This window comes from Phyllobates terribilis, unplaced genomic scaffold, assembly GCF_046119375.1.
Source record: "Phyllobates terribilis strain yellow unplaced genomic scaffold, ASM4611937v1 Scaffold_1__5_contigs__length_1240528914, whole genome shotgun sequence".
In the NCBI taxonomy this organism is placed as follows: domain Eukaryota; kingdom Metazoa; phylum Chordata; class Amphibia; order Anura; family Dendrobatidae; genus Phyllobates; species Phyllobates terribilis.
In genome coordinates, this window is record NW_027362761.1 from 1,022,808,909 (window position 1) to 1,022,827,868 (window position 18,960).

The following is an 18,960-nucleotide window of genomic DNA, read 5'->3' on the forward strand; positions in this document are numbered from 1 at the left end:
TTTATAAGCACAAAGAAATTGTGCATTTAGTAGACAGAGGAATTGATCTTGCAGTAATTCTTTATAATATTTATCATTACTTACATAGTACCAAAATATTCTACAACCTATGTTTCATTTTGGAGTATGGAAATAAATCAGGAAATCCATAAAAACCCAAGATTAACATCCCTGCTTAATTGTAAAGTGATGCGAAATATGTTGGCGCTATATAAATAAAAATAATTATTATTATATAATCTCCATGCAAATGTTGTCCTTTATGAGATTCTAACCTAAGACCCCAAAGCTGTAAGGCAATACGTCTGTCATACTTTTATATCTCTATACTGTATATGTAATATTTTATATATAACATAAACAGTAGTTATAACCTGCCAAACTCCTTATTTTATTTCCAGCAATATACTAATTATAGTAGTAACAAAATTAGGGAAATATAATTAAATAAAGGGATTGTCTCATTTTTATTACTGGTTAAAATTGCAAAGTGATTGTAAAAACAAGCAACTTTGCTATTTACTTATTAAAAAACTCTCCATTCTCAAGAACTGAAGGATTTTTAATTCTATAGTTTACTGCTTGTTGCCTAGGTTATCAGCCACCTCAGTGTGACTGGTCACCTAAACAATGAGCATGCGCTTGAAAACTGTTAGGCCGGGCTCCTACGATCGTTGATTCTGTCATGCGTGAGAATCAGTTCGATTATGGTAAAGACTCTTGGCTCAAACTTTGGTCAGAGTGTCAGTTTTCTGTGATTCAGTTCTCCCGTATTAGAGAATCGGGAGCACAGGTGCGGAGAAGAAGGAGAGCTTAATTACTCCATCTTCTCCATTGTCTGCGACCGCATCAATCGGACTGCACTTGGTTGACATCCGCGTGAAATCCGATGTTTTACACGCACTCATAGACTTGTATGGGCGTGTGATCCAATTTGAGGAGCAACCCGCAGTATGCTACGATTTTTATGAGAAAAAAATAGCAAATCTGCACTACCACATAGTAAAACATCGGATAGCTCTCATCCGATGAATAAACTCATGTCAGCGAGCACTTTCAACTTGCAAACACCGCTCAAAAGCTGGCTGGATCGCTAGAAAAGGTCAGCTTCAGAGTCCAAGCCTTACTCCCATGCTGTAAGTGGAAAAGCTGCCTCTGCTAGTAGCATCAGAGAGCAATCAGTTAAAAAGTTACCGTCATTTTAATTTTAATTTCATAAATCTATAAAATAAGCAACTTTGTAATATATCTTATCAGAAAAAAAATGCTTCTTTCTCTGACAAAATTGATCAATCATTATGAAAATTCTCAATTCTGAGGTAAAATCTGTATTCAGTGAAGACCGACTTTCCTATTACAGAGATGGCGATGCTACGGATACAATTCTATGTAGATGGGAGGAGGGAGGAGCCAGTGGCCGAGCTCCTCCCTCCTCCTCCTCCTATCTACATAGAATTGTATCCGTAGTAGTCACCATCCCCTATCTCTGTAATAGGAAAGTCAGTCTTCACATTTTACCTCAGAATTGAGAATATTGATAATCAATGATCAATTTTGTCAGAGAAAGAAGCAGATTTCTGTTATAAGATATATTACAAAGTCGCTTATCTTAATGTGTACTATTGATATATTAAATAAAAACGAAAACAATGATTATGCTTTAACCCCTTCGGAACCCTGGGATTTTCCATTTTTGCATTTTCGTTTTTTGCTCCCCTTGTTCCCAGAGTCATAGCGTTTTTATTTTTTGGTTAATAAGGCCGTATGAGGGCTTATTTTTTGCAGGACGAGTTGTACTTTTGAACCACATTACTGATTTTACCATATCGTGTATGGGAAAATGGGAAAAAAATTCCAAGTGCGGTGAAATTGCAAAAAAAAGTGCAAAACCACAGATGTTTTTTTTTTACCACGTTCACTGAATGCAAAAACTAACCTGCCATTCTTATTCTCCAGGTCATTACGAGTTTGTTGACACCAAACATGTATAGCTTCTTTTTTATTTAAGTGGTGAAAAAAAATTCCAAAGTTTGCTAAAAAAAAAAAAATGGCGCCATTTTCCAAGACCCGTAGCGTCTCCACTTTTCAGGATCTGTGGCCGGATGAGGGCTTATTTTTTGCGCGCCGAGCTGAAGGTTTTATTGATACAATTTTGGGGTAGATCTGATGTTTTGATCGCCCGTTATTGCATTTTATTGCTATGTTGCGGCGACCAAAAAACGTAATTCTGGCGTTTAGCATTTTTTTCTCGTTACGCCATTTACCGATCGTATTAATTCTTTTTTTATATTGATCGGGCGATTCTTAACGCGGCGATACCAAATATGTGTATGTGGGGTTTTTTTTTTATTATTTTATTTTTAATGGGGCGAAAGGGGGGTGATTTAAACTTTTATATTTTTTAATTTTTTTTAATATTTTTAAAAACATTTTTTTTTCAATTTTTGCTTGCTTCTATAGTCTCCATAGGAGACTAGAAGCAGCAACTGTCCGATCGCCTCTGCTACATAGAGGTGATGAGCAGATCACCTCTATGTAGCAGAAATGCTCTTGTGCCATGAGCGCCGACCACTAGGTGGCGCTCATAGCGATCAGCTCATGACAACCACTGGAGTCTGCTGCAGACCCAGGGTTATCATGCCCATGCATCGGTGACCCGAGATCACGTGACGGGGTCACCGATGGGCGGGATAAGTGACGCGCTTCCTCGCGGCGCTGTTAAATGCCGCTGTCAGAGATTGACAGCAGCATTTAACATGTTAACAGCCGCGGGTGGATCGCGATTCCACCCGCGGCTGTTGCGGGCACATGTCAGCTGTAATAATCAGCTAACATGATCCCGGTTCAGTGTGGGCTCAGCGCCGGAGCCCGCGCTGATCAGGGGGTTACAGCCTGGTGCATACTAATACGCCACAGGCTGTAAAGGGATTAAGAATAGTGTCACGACAATGTTATTGTTCTGAACTTTCAGCATACAGGAGTGCACAGCCACCCAGCAAGCAGGACACTGGGAGAGAGGAGGTGTGCTCTTGGAGAAAGAAGACGTGCACAATCCTTTAATTGCAAGTCACAATTAAGATTAATTGAAAATATACCATTGAAGGGACTCTGTCTCCATATTTTTGCCACTTAATCTCAGAGAAGCCTAATGTAGAGACAGAGACCCTGACTGTCACTAGAGGACTAGTATACCTGCTGGCATATAGTCCTGCATATTCATGAGCTCTGTATAACCCCACCCTCACCACTGATTGGCAGCTTTCTGCCTATAGAAAATATGTTAGAAATGTAAAATATATTAAAAAATGAATTTCATTAGATCAGACAAGGTGCCAGCACCATAGTTCACTAATAATGAAACATTATCTCACGTTGCATATTTAATCCATTTGGATGGCAAGTATTTAAATGGAAAATCCAATCCAATATGCTTCTCGGTCCAAAAGGCGTTTTCTATGATTTCCACCTCTGGGATTAGGAAAGACTTTTTCAATACCATATACTCAGAGCTGCATTTTTAACATATTTTGCATGTTCAATTATGTATGTAAATTGTCTTGAAATCATGTGATATTTTAGCGTAATTGGTGTTTTATGGCAGTGGTCGGCAAACTTTTTTGCACCAGGGACCGGCTTTAAGCAAGACCAGTTTTCAATGGCCCGGTGGGGGTGGGGGCGGGGCTTTGGTCATATGTGGGTGGGGTTATGGAGGGGTGGAGCTTAGTGCATACTTATCATATAATTATGACATTTATAATGAGAATGTGATTCAACTTACCATAGGTTCAGAATGAGTGGGAGCACCAGGCTTGTTTCCCTGGATCAGTGGGAGCACTGGGCTTGTTTTCCTGCAACAAGACGGTCCCATCTAGGTCCCATCTGATGATGATGACCACTACTGCTGCTACTGGACACAGCCACTGCTGCTATGAATTTTCACTGTTATTTGCTTTTTTCACTTTAACCAGAAAATCTGCTGCTAGGCCGCACGACACCAGAACACAGCTACAGGAGTCATAACGGTGGGACACCTGACGTCATATCTAGCTGCCCATTAGCATCCAGAGCCCCTCCCCCTCCAACTCGCAGCTAGCAGGAGGGGAAGGAGCGCTGGACACACATGACCTGCTTGTCCCTGCTCCTGCCTGAGCACATTCTGTGAGTAGGGCCACATGGCTAATTATCTATTCACTGCCAGTCCCTCCTCCTCTTTTCTTATAGGCTACTGATCACATGCTGGCTTTCTCCCTGCTGATCCTCTACAACTGTCAGCGGCGCCGCGGACCGGCTGAAAAACCCCAACGGCCGGGTCCTGGTCCGCGGACCGGCAGTTGGGGACCTCTGTTTTATGGTATAAAAAGATGGTGGGCACTTTTGTATGTAGCTTTGATAAAGAACACAGGTTGGAGCGTTCGAAATGCAAATCCTGTTATAACTACGGAATTTGATTTTATGGAATAAAGAATTGTCTGCTGCACTTAAAGAAGCTGGAATTTCTTTCCTTTTTTACCTGTAGCTTTCTGCCTATGCACAGTGTACACAGAAAGCAGCCAATCAATGGTGGGGGTGGGGTTATACACAACTCAGCATTCAGAGAACTGTTAGATATGCAGCAGATAAAACTCTGACTTCATCTAACCTGCAGCAAGCAGGTGTGCCCTGTCAGGTTTAATAAGTAGGATTTCTTGCCTTATAAATGGGGTTGGGACCATCAGTTGTGTTGTGCAGAAGTCTGGTGGATACACAGCTGATAGTCCTACTGAATAGACTGTTAGAATTTGTATTATGGCAAGAAAAAAGCAGCTAAGTAAAGAAAAACGAGTGACCATCATTACTTTAAGAATTGAAGGTCAGTCAGTCCGAAAAATTGGGAAAACTTTGAAAGTGTCCCCAAGTGCAGTTGCAAAAATCATCAAGCGCTACAAAGAAACTGGCTCACATGAGGACCGCCCCAGGAAAGGAAGACCAAGAGTCACCTCTGCTTCTGAGGATAAGTTTATCTGATTCACCAGCCTCAGAAATCGCAGGTTAACAGCAGCTCAGATTAGAGACCAGGTCAATGCCACACAGAGTTCTAGCAGCAGACACATCTGTTCAATAACTGTTAAGTGGAGACTTTGTGCAGCAGGCCTTCATGGTAAAATAGCTGCTAGGAAACCACTGCTAAGGACAGGCAACAAGCAGATGAGACTTGTTTGGCCTAAAGAACTCAAGGAATGGACATTAGACCAGTGGAAATCTGTGCTTTGGTCTGATGAGTTCAAGTTTGAGATCTTTGGTTCCAACCACCGTGTCTTTGTGCGACGCAGAAAAGGTGAATGGATGGACTCTACATGCCTGGTTCCCACAGTGAAGCATGGAGGAGGAGGTGTGATGGTTTGGGGGTGCTTTGCTGGTGACACTGTTGGGGATTTATTCAAAATTGAAGGCATACTGAACCAGCATGGCTACCACAGCATCTTGCAGCGGCATGCTTTTCCATCTGGTTTGCGTTTAGTTGGACTATCATTTATTTTTAAACAGGACAATGACCCCAAACACACCTCCAGGCTGTGTAAGGGCTATTTGACCAAGAAGGAGAGTGATGGGGTGCTACGCCAGATGACCTGGCCTCCACAGTCACCAGACCTGAACCCAATCGAGATGGTTTGGGGTGAGCTGGACCGCAGAGTGAAGGCAAAAGGGCCAACAAGTGCTAAGCATCTCTGGGAACTCCTTCAAGATTCTTGGAAGACCATTTCCGGTGACTACCTCTTGAAGCTCATCAAGAGAATGCCAAGAGTGTGCAAAGTAGTCATCAAAGCAAAAGGTGGCTACTTTGAAGAACCTAGAATATAAGACATATTTTCAGTTGTTTCACACTTTTTTGTTAAGTATATAATTCCACATGTGTTAATTCATAGTTTTGATGCCTTCAGTGTGAATGTACAATTTTCATAGTCATGAAAATACAGAAAAATCTTTAAATGAGAAGGTGTGTCCAAACTTTTGTTCTGTACTGTACATGTCATGATTGCAATGAGAAAGCTACTGCTCTCCAAAGAGAACATAGCTACTTATCTGCCATTTACTAAAGATCACTTGGACAAGCCAAAGGATATTTGAACAATGCTTTGGGGATGGAGTAGACCAAAACATAGCTTTTTGATTTAAATGAGAAGTGTTATGTTTGGGGAAAGAAACAATAATAATCTTTAATAATCTTTTTATTTATATAGCACCAACATACTCCAGAGCACTTTACAATTCAGACAATATCGGCACTGTCCCCATTGGAGCACACAATCTACTGTACATTCCCTATCAGTATGTCTTGTGGAGTGTGGGAGGAAATCCATGCAAACACGGTGAGAACATACAAACTCCTTGCTGATGTTGTCCTTGGTGAGATTTGAACCCAGGATCCCAGCTCTGTAAGGCTGCAGTGTTAACCACTGAGCCACTGGGCTGCCCTAAACAATGTATTACAGCATAAAAAATTTTAGCATACCATATGTGAACATGGTGGTGGTAGTATTATGATTTGGGACTGTTTTACTGCCTGTAGCCAGAAAGGCTTTTTATCATTGATGGAAGCATAAGTTCTGAATTTTAGGAGCAAATCTGTCCATCATGTGAATATCAAGATAACATGGGTTATGCAGTATGATAATGACACAAAACACCAAAGTCGTTCTGCAAAAGAAAGGTTAAAGAAGAATAAAGTAGAAGTTTTGGAATAGCAAGTCAAAGTCCTGACCTTAATCCTATAGAAATGTTGTGGAAGGACCTGAAGCGAGCTGTTCATGGAAGAAAACTTGTTTTGTAGAGAGGAATGGCTAAAATCTCTCCAAGCTGATGTGCAGGACTAATCAACAATTACCAGAAACATTTAGATGCAGCTATTACTGCACAATGGGGTAACACTGGATAGTGAAATCAAAGACTCAAATACTTTTGCCACTCACAGACATGTGATGTTGGATAATTTTACTTAACAACATTACAAAGTCTAATACATTTTTTACTCATTTGTTAGATTTGGCTCTCTTTTTTTCTACTTTTATGACTTTTTGAAAATCTCATGTAGTTTAAGGTCAAATTCATGCAGAAATGTGGAGAATCCTCAAAGGTTCACAAACTTTCAAGCATCACTGCATCATTTTGAAATACATGGTCATTTTAATCACTTGTAATTTCATTTTTGGATGCCATTTCATCCATGTATACCATTCAGGAGAGATGGGCAAATGTATTCAGGTGGAACTGAATTTGAGTCAAATTTTTTTTAAAATAACGCATTCTGGAGAACACAGATTTTTTATCCCTAGTTCTGTGCAAATTCAGCAAAATGACAGCCAGATGTGGATGCCATCTTGCTGTCCAGTAGAGGGCTGCCAAAAAAAGTAAAAAAAAAACATACCTCACTGCTCATGTCTCTGATTGCCCCTGCTGCTTCCTGCCCGCTGTCTTATCCTCTGAGTCTGTCATGTGACATCTTCAGCTCTGGACTGGTGATCACTTTAGGTCAAGACTTCTGGCTCTGAGTAGGCCTCAGAGTCCATTCCACATGTGTATCTAACTCTAGGGCCTGCTTGCTGCTGGAAACACGCGGCCTACAGTGAACACAAGACTGGAGATGCTATGTGACGGAGGCGTGGAGGAACAGACTGTGGACAAGGAGCAGTGGGTGCAGCCAGAGAGTTGAGCATTGAGGTAAGTATAAATATTTTTACATGTTAATATTATTATGCTCCAGGGTCTGGAAAGATCCCAGAGCATTATAAGGGACATTTAATTTGGGGAGTATAACTTCTCTACGAATCGAATTTAATTTCCCAGTAAAATCAAACAGGCAAATTTGATTTTTGCCAGATCTGCTTATTGCTACCATTCAATTAAGACCTTGTTTTGGAACACAGAAAAAAACTTTTTTGATAAGAAACTGGAGATTGTTAGAGCACAGAAATTAGTTATTATATTGAGAAGTGTTTCTCTTACTGTTCATGTTGGCAAGCTTGTTCAAGAAGGGGTAAGATCAGCAAAATCTGAAATACAATTCTTAAAAAAGAACTGCCTTAAGGCGACATAAATGGTTGAGCTTGAAATCTATTTTCTGTTGTAAGCTGAATAATAATATTACTTGTCTAAGGTGTTGTTCTGCAGCAGAATAGACATATTTCAAAGTTTGACATGTCATTTTCTGAAGGTATATAAATCGCTTTTTCCAGTTATAACTGCATAAAATTTTATGAAGTATGCCATGTAATAACCTCAAACATCCAGTGCTTTCATTTAGATTTTATAAGCTGGCGTATAATGAGGAATGTGTTAAAGAAAGGTGTGACCTTAAAGTGAATGTGTCGTCAGAAAATTACCTATTGCTTAAATCAGGCTTTTGTATTAATTTATTTATTTTTTTTCATTTTTGGCAATGGTTTCTTTTGTATCACAATTTTTATTAAAAATAAAAATTAGTAATCATGCAATTTTCACATTGGCCACCAGGCAATTTTCTGCTATAACTTTGTTTTTTTCAGGAAATACACATGTACATTATCATCAATAATTGTAATCCTGCCTCTGATGATAAGCTGCCTACTGAGAAATCTTCCTGAAAGGGCGGGAAGTATGAGTATAACATAGCCCTAGTGACCAGTGTGAAAATTGCAAGACTGCAAATTTTGTTTGGTAATAAATATTTTGATATGAAAAAAAAACATTGCCAAAAAAAGTTTTAAAATATACATGTAGCTCAAAAACCTGATTTAAGCAATGGATCATTTTCTGATGATACTTACCCTATAAAGACAAGAATAACACTGGACCAAAATTAAAAGCTTGAAAGGGTTTTCCAGTTTTTAAGAGTATTCAGACAATAAGCCAACCATAAGAAGCCTGCAATTTTGACCCACAACAATTAGTTATAATCTTGGGAAGAGTCTGACACCAAGTATTGAAATGTCCCTATAATGCACCACAGCAGAAATAAAGCAGTGTTTATTGATGATTGATATAATGTGCTGTCATTGCAACGCATGGATGTTTTGATTTCTCTACGGCATGACTAAAAGACAGAGGTCTTGAACAGGGATGCCAACTTGTCAAAAAATCATGGACAGCCAATATTTTTTACAGACAAATTGGAAAACTATATTAAATCATTATGATAATAATAGTGGTACATGTTTACAGCCCATAATTCTGGTATGAAGACATCTGCTTCATTCACTTTTTTACTATAAAATTATGATAATTACAGTATTAATATTACAGACTGTCCTGAAATTTCTGGACAGCTGGCAAGCCTGGTCTTGAATAAGGGACCTAAATGATAGAATGTCAGTAGATTGGGGTTCTATAATTAAGAAATTTAAGACAATGCATCTTCCCTGCCCATACTTGAGCCATGGCATGAGCTGCTTCGTCTTGAAATTGATTCCCCCTTATCAGAGAATATGGGTTACATCTATAATTCTCTTGCGAGTCAAAATAAGAAAGAACTTAATTGTGAGTTTTTAGCAAATCACCATTGCGAGCAGTTGATTACACTTTTCATGATTACTTTTTCATTTTGTCGATCAAATAGTTGTTCGAGTCAAGCATTCAAGAGAGCTACTCTTATTTTTGGTCAAGAAGCTTTAACTCATTAATAGAGATGAGCGGTGTTCGACTCAAACTGTTTGCCAATCTCAAACTCGAGCTGTTTTGGGCGGTGTTCGAGCCGTTCGGCGAACACGAACGATTTGAAAAAAATTTGGCTGTTCGAGGTTATGTTCGATAACTGTTCGTGCACCAAAATCATAACTGGATTTTTTCTCAGTAATGCTGAAAATTAATGTTAATACGCAGTTTGAGTGTACAGCGTGGCGGGGGAAGGGGCAGGGGATGGATCTCTGCAGGAATAAAGAAGATCTCCATTTTTTTTTCTCTTTCCCACATTTACAGTGGGGAGGTACAATCTGTCAGCCTATCAGCAGTGCACACACGGAGCGAAGTGCTTTTTTTCACACAAGCAAGGGCATGTGTCATTGGCAGTGTATGTCACATGTCCTTGCCCTATAAGACCCAGCCATTTTCCCAGTCGCCACCATTTTCTCACTGCTGCAGCTGCATGTTAGACGGCACCGCTGTTGCTGTGTGCGCTATACATTCAGTGTTAATTTCAAGCCAATTTTCGCACAAATCTACAGATAGCTTGGGAGTAGGGAATAGTTGTGATTGCAGTCCTTTTAAGGACTAGGTTACATCATTTCATACGACTTTTATCAGGCAGGTCTGTGCTCTTAAATAGATAGGTTGGGAGTAAAGACTAGTGTTGAGCCACCCCCGTAGTGTTCGAGTTCGGTTCGGTTCGTCGAACACCCGTGTGTTCGCCGAACTGTTCGTCGAACTGTTCGTCGAACACCTTCGAACACCGTTAAAACCAATGGCAGGCAAACAAAAACACATAGAAACACATAGAAAACACCTTCAAAGGTGTCCAAAAGCTGACAAACTGCTCAGAAGACACAACTAACACATGGAAAAGTGACAAGTACATATAGTCATGCGAAAAGAAAAGAGGTGGAGGAGTAAAAGGAGGGGGAGACACAGATATAGGCATGTCATGCCCTTCTAAAATCCAAAAAGTGAGAAGCCGAGACGGCCAGTCCGCTCCTGCCCGTGCCACCTCCGTGTCGCCGGGTTTGTGCCAGAGCCGCGGTGAACCCTGACGGCCAGCCCCCCTCTCCCAATACTGGTGCCTGTCCGCTGGTGGGTCGAGAGAGCCCCCCTGTGGTGGAGGCAGCTCTAAGCTTTTTAATTTAAATTGTCCCTCTAATTTGAATGAATACACTTTAAATCCATTTACAAGGATCTATTGGAGGGCAAGTCTCATGCCAGCAGCCGCGTAATTCCAGCTCCAGTAGCGTCCACTAAAGCTGCTGCAGTTAAAAAGCTTTTATAAGGATCGAGCTCGGCTGTCCACCGCAAGGCATCCTAGTGCCAGTCCCAGCCCCTATGCCTTGGGGTGCCTCCTGATGCTCTTCACTAAGTATCCCGTGGTCCCGAAGCATTTCCTTTGAAAAAATTAAGTGTCCAAACTACAGGTGGTGTAGCTTGCTTAACAGCCGGGATAATCCGCTGACTAGCAGACACTGCTACTAGGCACAAAGTATTTCCTGGGCTAGATGCAGTTAAAAATTTGTAAGTAGATACTCTCGTTGGATGCTGAGAAAGCATTCCATAGAGTCTCCTGGCACGCCATATATGATTCTCTTAAAAAGCTTGGGGTAGGGGTCTAGGGGACCCTTTTATAGCCAAAATCACGGCCCTGTATCACAATACGTCACCTAGGCTGAAGATAAATGGAACTGTAGCACCGAGGGCTCGGTTGCTACAGACGTATTGCACCTCACCCAGAGGTGTGATATCTCACTCTCAGATAAGGATGGAGTGTGGATCAGGACCCGACACCTGCATGCATTACACCACATTGCCGTGGGGCAGGGCGACCAATATGCCCCTGAGATGGGCACGACAGTCCCTGTCCCTGGCTGGAGTGGGGGGAGGGAACACTGAGGAAGGGGAACCCTGCAGTGCAGGAGCAGGGAGGAAGCAGTTCCTGGGTGCATTGAGAAGGGAGTATAAAAGGTGGGCACCATCTTAGTTCAGTGCAGAGAAGTCTGAGCAGAAGTGGCAGGGAGCAGGGGCTCTGCATGAGCTCTGCTCCGGAGGCGGGCCTAGTAACAGAGGCCCAGGCCTGCAAGAGGGAGAAGGAAGGAAGAGGAGCGGAGAAGGCTCCAGGAACGAGGAATGAAGGGATCCCAGGGGTGCGGACGGGCGAGTCGCCACCGCACGCCCGAATCCACCTGCGTGGAGGGGTCAGGCCAAAGGGGGAGACCGGTCCCCGAACTAGTGGAGGCAGGAAACGACCCTCAGCTAGAAACCGGAGGCTCTGACATTTTATGTGGCGCAGCCCCTTGCTCCACCCGCTAGGAAGGCACCACATAGGGTCAGGGAAACTGGCGCCAAGTTTACCAAGAGGAGGCCCGAGGCAGCCAGACAGAAGTGTTGGTAAGAAAGGCCAGACAAAGGACACACAAAGGGGGTCCTGTGAAGCGCTCCAAAGTTATCTGGGAGTTGTCTGAGCACCTCACCTGGTGAGCACAGTACGACGTGGGCAGCCGTTACCTGCAGACGTGGTCTGGATAATAAGAACTGTGAGTAAAGGCCCTGAACTGCATCACTGACTCCGTGTCGTTACTGCTGCTGCCCTGCACCATCACCCCCATCCTCCGCATGCACTGCCCTGAGGCTATACTCCTACGCTCTGCTGCACCCACAACACCAGCCTTAGCGGTCTGCCCTGTAGCGGCGGTTCACTCTGACCGCAATCCACGGGTGGCGTAGTCGGACATTTAAACATCAAAACCACATAAATAGTTCCGCCACTGGTTTGACCGCCCTGAGCCACGGAACCGGATCGCCGCCACGAAGACTACAACCACCAGCATCCACCAAAAAGGGTCCGGCTCCGGGTGTCCCAAGGCCCAGGGGGTGCGTCAGAACATTTTCATCACCTTTCACAATCACCAATGGGACAAGGCAGGGATGTCCTCTGTCCCCTCTCTTATACATCCTAGTGACGGAGCACCTGCTCTCATCAATTCGCCATAACCCCAATATTAGGTGGATTGAGGTGGGAGGCACCGAGTACAAGTGCTCTCTATTTGCTGATGATGTCCTAGTATATATCACTCAATCACATATATCCATCCCTGCTGTTATGGCTGAAATAGATCACTTTGTTACATGGTCAAATTTTAAAATCAATGCAGCGAAGTCTGAGGCCCTCGATGTCTCCCTCCCTAAATCCATATAGGATTCCATCCAGTCCAACTTTCCCTTTGCCTGGCCCTCACAGGGTATCAAATACTTAGGAATTCCTATTCATAGAGACCTCTCCCATCTATGTTATCTTAATTTTGGGCCCTTTATTGAACAATTCCATACAGACCACGGTTGGCAAGTTAGAACTGTAAGATTCACTACGTGAACCACTGGTGTTTTGTGGAAAAGCACATGTACACCGCGTTCCAAATTATTATGCAAAAAGTGTTTAGGAGTGATAAGGGAAGAATTTGTTTGTTTGTCAGTTAAACTCATTGATGGTGATGTGTGTCAGGGCTCTTTATATCACTGTAAGCAATTGCAGACACCTGTGCTAATTAGTTTGGCAGGTGTGTCCAATGAAAGGCAAGACTACTTAAGAAGGCTCTCTCACATTATTAAGCAGCCTACATTTTCTGCCAAAATGGGAAAGAAAAAGGATGTGTCGGCTGCTGAGAAGCAACAAATTGTGGAGTGTTTAGGTCAAGGCATGACTACAATCAACATTGTGCGATGATCAGGATGAAGTGTCTTGGCAATCAAGAAGTATGTAGCTGATTCACAGTACACACGTGTGCGTGCTGATAAGGGCAAATTGAGGACTCTTTCCTACAGGCAATTACGTCAGGTTGAAACAGCAGCGGCAAAAAAGCCTTGTCATAGCAGCAGACAAGTTTTTGAAGCTGCTTGTGCCTCCAACGTCCCCCGAACAACAAGATGCAGGGTCCTTCAGAGGTTTGCAGCTGTGCATACGCCATCCTGTCGACCTCCTCTATCCACTTCACACAAGCAGAAACGGCTCCAGTGGGCCAAACATTACATGAAGACTGATTTCAAAACTGTTTTGTTCACGGATGAGTGCCATGCAGCGCTCGATGGTCCAGATGAATGGAGTGGAGGATGGCTGGTTGATGGACACCCCACGCAAACACGGCTACAGCGCCAACAAGGAGGAGGTGGAGTAATGTTTTGGGCTGGAATCATGGGGAGAGAGATTGTCGGCCCCTTTAGGATCCCTGAAGGCGCTAAAGATGAACTCCATAATGTATGTGGATTTTCTCAAACAGCACTTCCTGCCATGGTTCAAGAAGAAGAACCGTGTATTTCACAGCAAGATCATTTTTCTGCATGATAATGCACCATCTCATGCTGCACATAAAACATCTGCATCTCTGGCTGATATGGGCATAAAAGGGGACAAACTTATGGTGTGACCCCCATGCTCCCCTGACCTCTACCCCATTCAGAACCTTTGGAGCATCATTAAAAGGAGTGTCTATGATGGCGGGAGGCAGTTCACATCTAAGCAACAGCTCTGGGAGGGTATTCTGTCCTCATGCAAAACAATTGAAGCAGAAACCATCCAAAACCTGACAAATTCAATGGACGAGAGAGTTCAGAAGCTCCTTTCGAACAAGGGGTCCTATGTGAAAATGTAACATCACCTAGAATAAAGTTTTGAGTTGAAAACTGTTTGATTTCAGTTTCTAACAACCTGCTAATGCTTATAATTTCAAAAATGACAATTTTTTTGGTCTTTATTAAAATGAAAAGGTTGATCGAAAAGTTTGGGGGATCTAAGAGTGTGGCAACCCAGTAGTCATGATTACTTCGAATTCTGACAATATGAGGGTCATGCTGCAGGTAGTGCAGCAAGAAGGCACTTATGTGTCTTGCGCATCTCGGAGCCCCAAAATTATTTTCCGGGCTAGATGCAGCTAAAAATTATTTTTCATTTTAAATCTGGTGAAGCTTATTATAGATGGCCTAATAGGATCAGTGCTGCACACTGCTACAAAGCCCAAATTATTTTCCAGTCAAGATACAGATAAACATGATTAGTAATTTGAAAGCTTAAAACGGTTGGTAGGGTGATTTTAACCAATCATCAAGCTTTTACTCTCCCCAGGATGACACAGGGGTAGAAAAGTCGTTTCGGATCCATGATTTGTTCATCTTTATGAACGTGAGTCTGTCTACATTATCAGTGGAGAGCCGCGTGCGCTTATCTGTCAGCACACCACCAGCAGCGCTGAACACACGTTCAGACAGAACGCTGGCTGCGGGGCATGACAAGATCTCCAAGGCGTAAGTGGCTAGCTCCGGCCATTTATCCAGATTGGAAGCCCAAAAAGAGCAAGGGTCCAGTGACACAGTCGTGGCTTCAATGTTTACTTGGAGATACTCCTGTACCATCGTCTCTAGGCGTTGACTATGTGTCAGACTTCTTGTCTCCTGTGGCCTTGCAAAGGATGGGCTAAAAAAGTGGTGAAATGATTCCGCAAAATTGATGTTACCAGCAGATACTGTGGTTCTGTTACGGTTTGAGTGCTGAACACTTGACGGTCCCACGGTTGGCAAGTTGGAACTGTGAGATTCACTACGTGCACCACTGGTATTTTGTGGAAAAGCACATGTAAGATTCTGCAACAGTCTCTGCTGATACTCCTGCATGCGTGCATCCCTTTCTATGGCAGGAATAATTTCTGCAAATTTACTTTTGTACCGGGGATCTAACAGTGTGGCAACCCAGTAGTCAGGATTATTTCTAATTCTCACAATTCGAGGGTCATGTTGCAGGTAGTGCAGCAAGAAGGCACTCATGTGTGTTGCGCATCCAGGAGCACCAAGTCCCTGTTGTGTTGGTGGCGAGGTAACAATCATGCTTCCTTCCTCTGTCCTCTCCCCCCAACCTCGCACAACAGAAATGTGATCAAGGTCTCCCTCATCTGATGAGTCTTCCATCAGTTCGTCCTCCACTTCTTCCTGGGCTCCTGCACCTTCCTCACTAGTTTGGCTGCTACCATGCGCCCTGGTAAAATCATCTCCCCCACCCTCACATGCCTGCCGCCCTGGTGCTGCCGACCGTCTGGACCTTGCAGATGTTAGCCCTTCCGCATACAACTCCTCCTCCTCTACTTCCTCCACCTCCTCTTGTGCCACCACCTGACTCCGAATTCTGTTTAACATGTGCTCCAGCATGTAAATCACCGGAATAGTCATGCTGATAATGGCATCGTCAGCACTAAACATCTTCGTCGCCATTTCAAAACTGTGCAGAAGGGTGCATAGGTCCCTGATCTGAGACCACTCCTCCAGCGTGATTTGCCCCACCTCTGAATCTCGTTGGCCCAGGCTATACGTCAGAACGTATTGCACCAGGGCTTGTCGGTGCTGCCACAGTCGCTGCAACATGTGCAGAGTTGAATTCCACCGGGTAGGCACATCGCATTTTAGCCGGTGAAGTGGCAGGCCCAACGACTTCTGTAGAGATGTAAGTCGCTGAGCTGCGGGATGCGAACGGCGGAAGTGAGCACACAGCGACCGTGCCCTCTGCAGAAGGCCATCTAGTCTGGGATAGTGGGCTAAAAATTGCTGGACAACCAGGTTCAACACGTGAGCCATACAAGGCACGTGTGTGACATTGCCCCGGCGAAGGGCCGCACCCAGGTTTGCAGCATTGTCGCACACGGCCTTCCCTGGTTTCAGGTCCAGTGGAGACAACCATTCATGAAATTGGTTCTCCAGAGCTGACCACAACTCCTCAGCTGTGTGACTCACATTTCCCAGACATTTCAATGTAAAAACCGCCTGATGACGTTGAGCCCTACTGCCAGCATAGTAAGGAGGTGTGCAGGATCCCTTCTGCGCAGTTAGAAAGCTTGTGGCATGACCAGACAGGCTTTGGGTGCATTTGGAAGACCGAGAGGAGGTTGAGGAGGCAGAAGCAGTGGAGGAAAAATGACATAAAGAGGATTGACGCACAACTCGTGGGGACGGCAAGACTTGGACAGCAGCCCCTTGTCCTGCTGTCACCATAGTTACCCAGTGCCCAGTCAGCGACATGTAACGCCCCTGTCCATGCCTACTCGTCCAAGTGTCTGTGGTGAAATGCACCCTGTCACACACAGAGTTTCTCAAAGAAGCGGTGATGTTGTGTGCGACATGCTGGTGGAGCGCAGGCACACCTTTCTTTGAGAAGTAGTGCCGACTGGGCATCTGGTACTGGGGCACTGCGACGGACATAAGGTCTCGAAAATCCTCTGTGTCCACCAGGCGGAAAGGCAGCATTTCTGTAGCCAAGAGCTTGCAGATGGTGAAATTCAACCTCTTAGCTTTCTCATGGCTAGGAGGAAATGGTCTTTTACTTGTCCACATCTGAGGGACCGAGGGCTGGCTATTGTGCTTAGACGGGGTTGATAAGGGTGTCCCCGGCAAACTGCCGGTCTGTGAGGAAGATGCAGGCGGACATGTTAGGTTGCCTTGATCCAAAGGTGGTGCTATCGATGTCGGACAGCGCTCAAGACCAGCTGGTGTTACCACCTCCAAAGAAAATGATGACCTGCCAATCACGCTGGCTGTTGCGGGTAAAGAGGTGGCAGGTCTGCGCCCCAAAACAGGTGTGACTGCTGTCCCCCCAGTCACAGAGGATGAAGAGGCCGCGGATGCACAAGATATGGCAGACGGTGGTTGGCCCGGCCGGCTAGACCGCATTGTAGCACACTGAGCTTCCCACTGCAACTTATGCTTCATGTCCATGTGCCGGTTCATGCATGAGGTACTCAAACTATGTATTTTTTGGCCTCTACTTAGCTTTTGCTGACAAATGTTACAGATAACACGAGTTGGGTCATCTTTATCGATCTGAAAAAATGCCCAGGCTATGCAAGGCTTAGCACCCATGCGACCTGAAGAGCCACCACGACTTGTGGTGAGAGGCAGAGTTGTGTTTGAGGATGCAGTTGTTGACGTGCTTCCAGTACTACGTCTCTGTCCAGGAAGGCGCAACCTGACCTCGTCGTCACTAGCATCTTCCTCCACCTCCTCTGCTGACCTCATCTCTTGGCTGACTGTGGGTTGACAGTAAGTGGGATCTCCGACCTCATCATCATCACCCTGTGCGTTATCACACCCGTCGTCCTCAGAGCCAACCTGTTCCTGCCCTGACAAAAAACTAAAGTTGTCGCTCCAATCAGGTATTTGAGTCTTATCATCGTCTTCCTCATTGTCTCCACCAACAGGAGTTACAGTTTGGGAATGAGGGTCTACATTATGGTCAGAACCTTCTGCGTCTGGTCCTGGATCCGACTCATAAAGATTCTGGGCATCAGTGCAGATCATTTCCTCGTCTGGATTCACAGAAGCGCTGGAGTCGACCTCTGATTCCCAGGCTATAGTATGAGTAAACAGCTCTGCAGACTCAACCATCTGTTCTACCTCATACTCAGACGGGCAGCTGGAGATTTGGGAGCTGTGAGGAAGCAAGTGCGATTTGGGTGACACCTTTGAGGACTGGAGTATTTGTGATGTTGAAGTTGATGTGGAGGAGAGCCCACTTAAAGGAGCACTTGATATCCGTTGAAGCACCTGCTGTTTTTGTGCCTCATCTGGAATTTGTAGCGATTGGCGTGGCCGTAAGAAAGGGATCTTATCACATTGTCCGCTAAAAGAAGTAGACATTTTAGTTTGGCTGGAAGATGGTCTTTCTTCTGCACCTACCCCACGGACACAACCTTTTTTCCCCTTCCCAACACGCCTATTCCCCTTTCCACCAGCAGCAGGCCTTTTTCCACTCATTTTGGTGGTTAACTAATTCACAACTCTGGAGTTGTTTGCACAAAAAAACAATGGATGGTAACCGAGCAGAGCTGAGTGGCCAAACTGTGGTATTAGGCCAAAACTATTGGCTGGGTTAGATGCAGAAAAAAAATATTTTTAATTTGCAACCTGATGGAGGTCAGTGTAGATGGACTAATAGACCAAGTCCCACACACTGCTAGAAGCCCAAATATTTTTTCAGAGCTAGATGCAGAAAAAAATTATTTTTAATTTGCAACCTGATGGAGGTCAGTATAGATGGACTAATAGACCAAGTCCCACACACCGCTAGAAGCCCAAATATTTTTTCAGAGCTAGATGCAGAAAAAAATTATATTCAATTTGCAACCTGCTGGACGTCAGTATAGAAGGACTAATAGAAAAAGTCCCACACACTGCTAGAAGCCCAAATATTTTTTCAGAGCTAAATGAAGAAAAAAATTATTTTTAATTTGCAACCTGATGGAGGTCAGTATAGATGGACTAATAGACCAAGTCCCACACACTGCT

The 18,960-nt window shown here is 44.0% G+C and overlaps 1 protein-coding gene across 2 annotated transcripts in view; it reads left to right on the forward strand.

The window, feature by feature from the left end:
- Positions 1 to 18,960, forward strand: part of NPY1R (neuropeptide Y receptor Y1) — a 152,425-nt gene that overhangs the window by 110,954 nt on the left and 22,511 nt on the right. The window contains exon 2 of one of the 2 annotated variants that reach the window (XM_073644464.1): positions 6,219 to 6,347. The exons of the other annotated variant lie outside the window; for it this stretch is intronic. The gene's annotated coding sequence lies outside the window, so the exon portion shown is untranslated. The remainder of the gene's footprint in view (positions 1 to 6,218; positions 6,348 to 18,960) is intronic. 2 annotated transcript variants of the gene reach the window in all.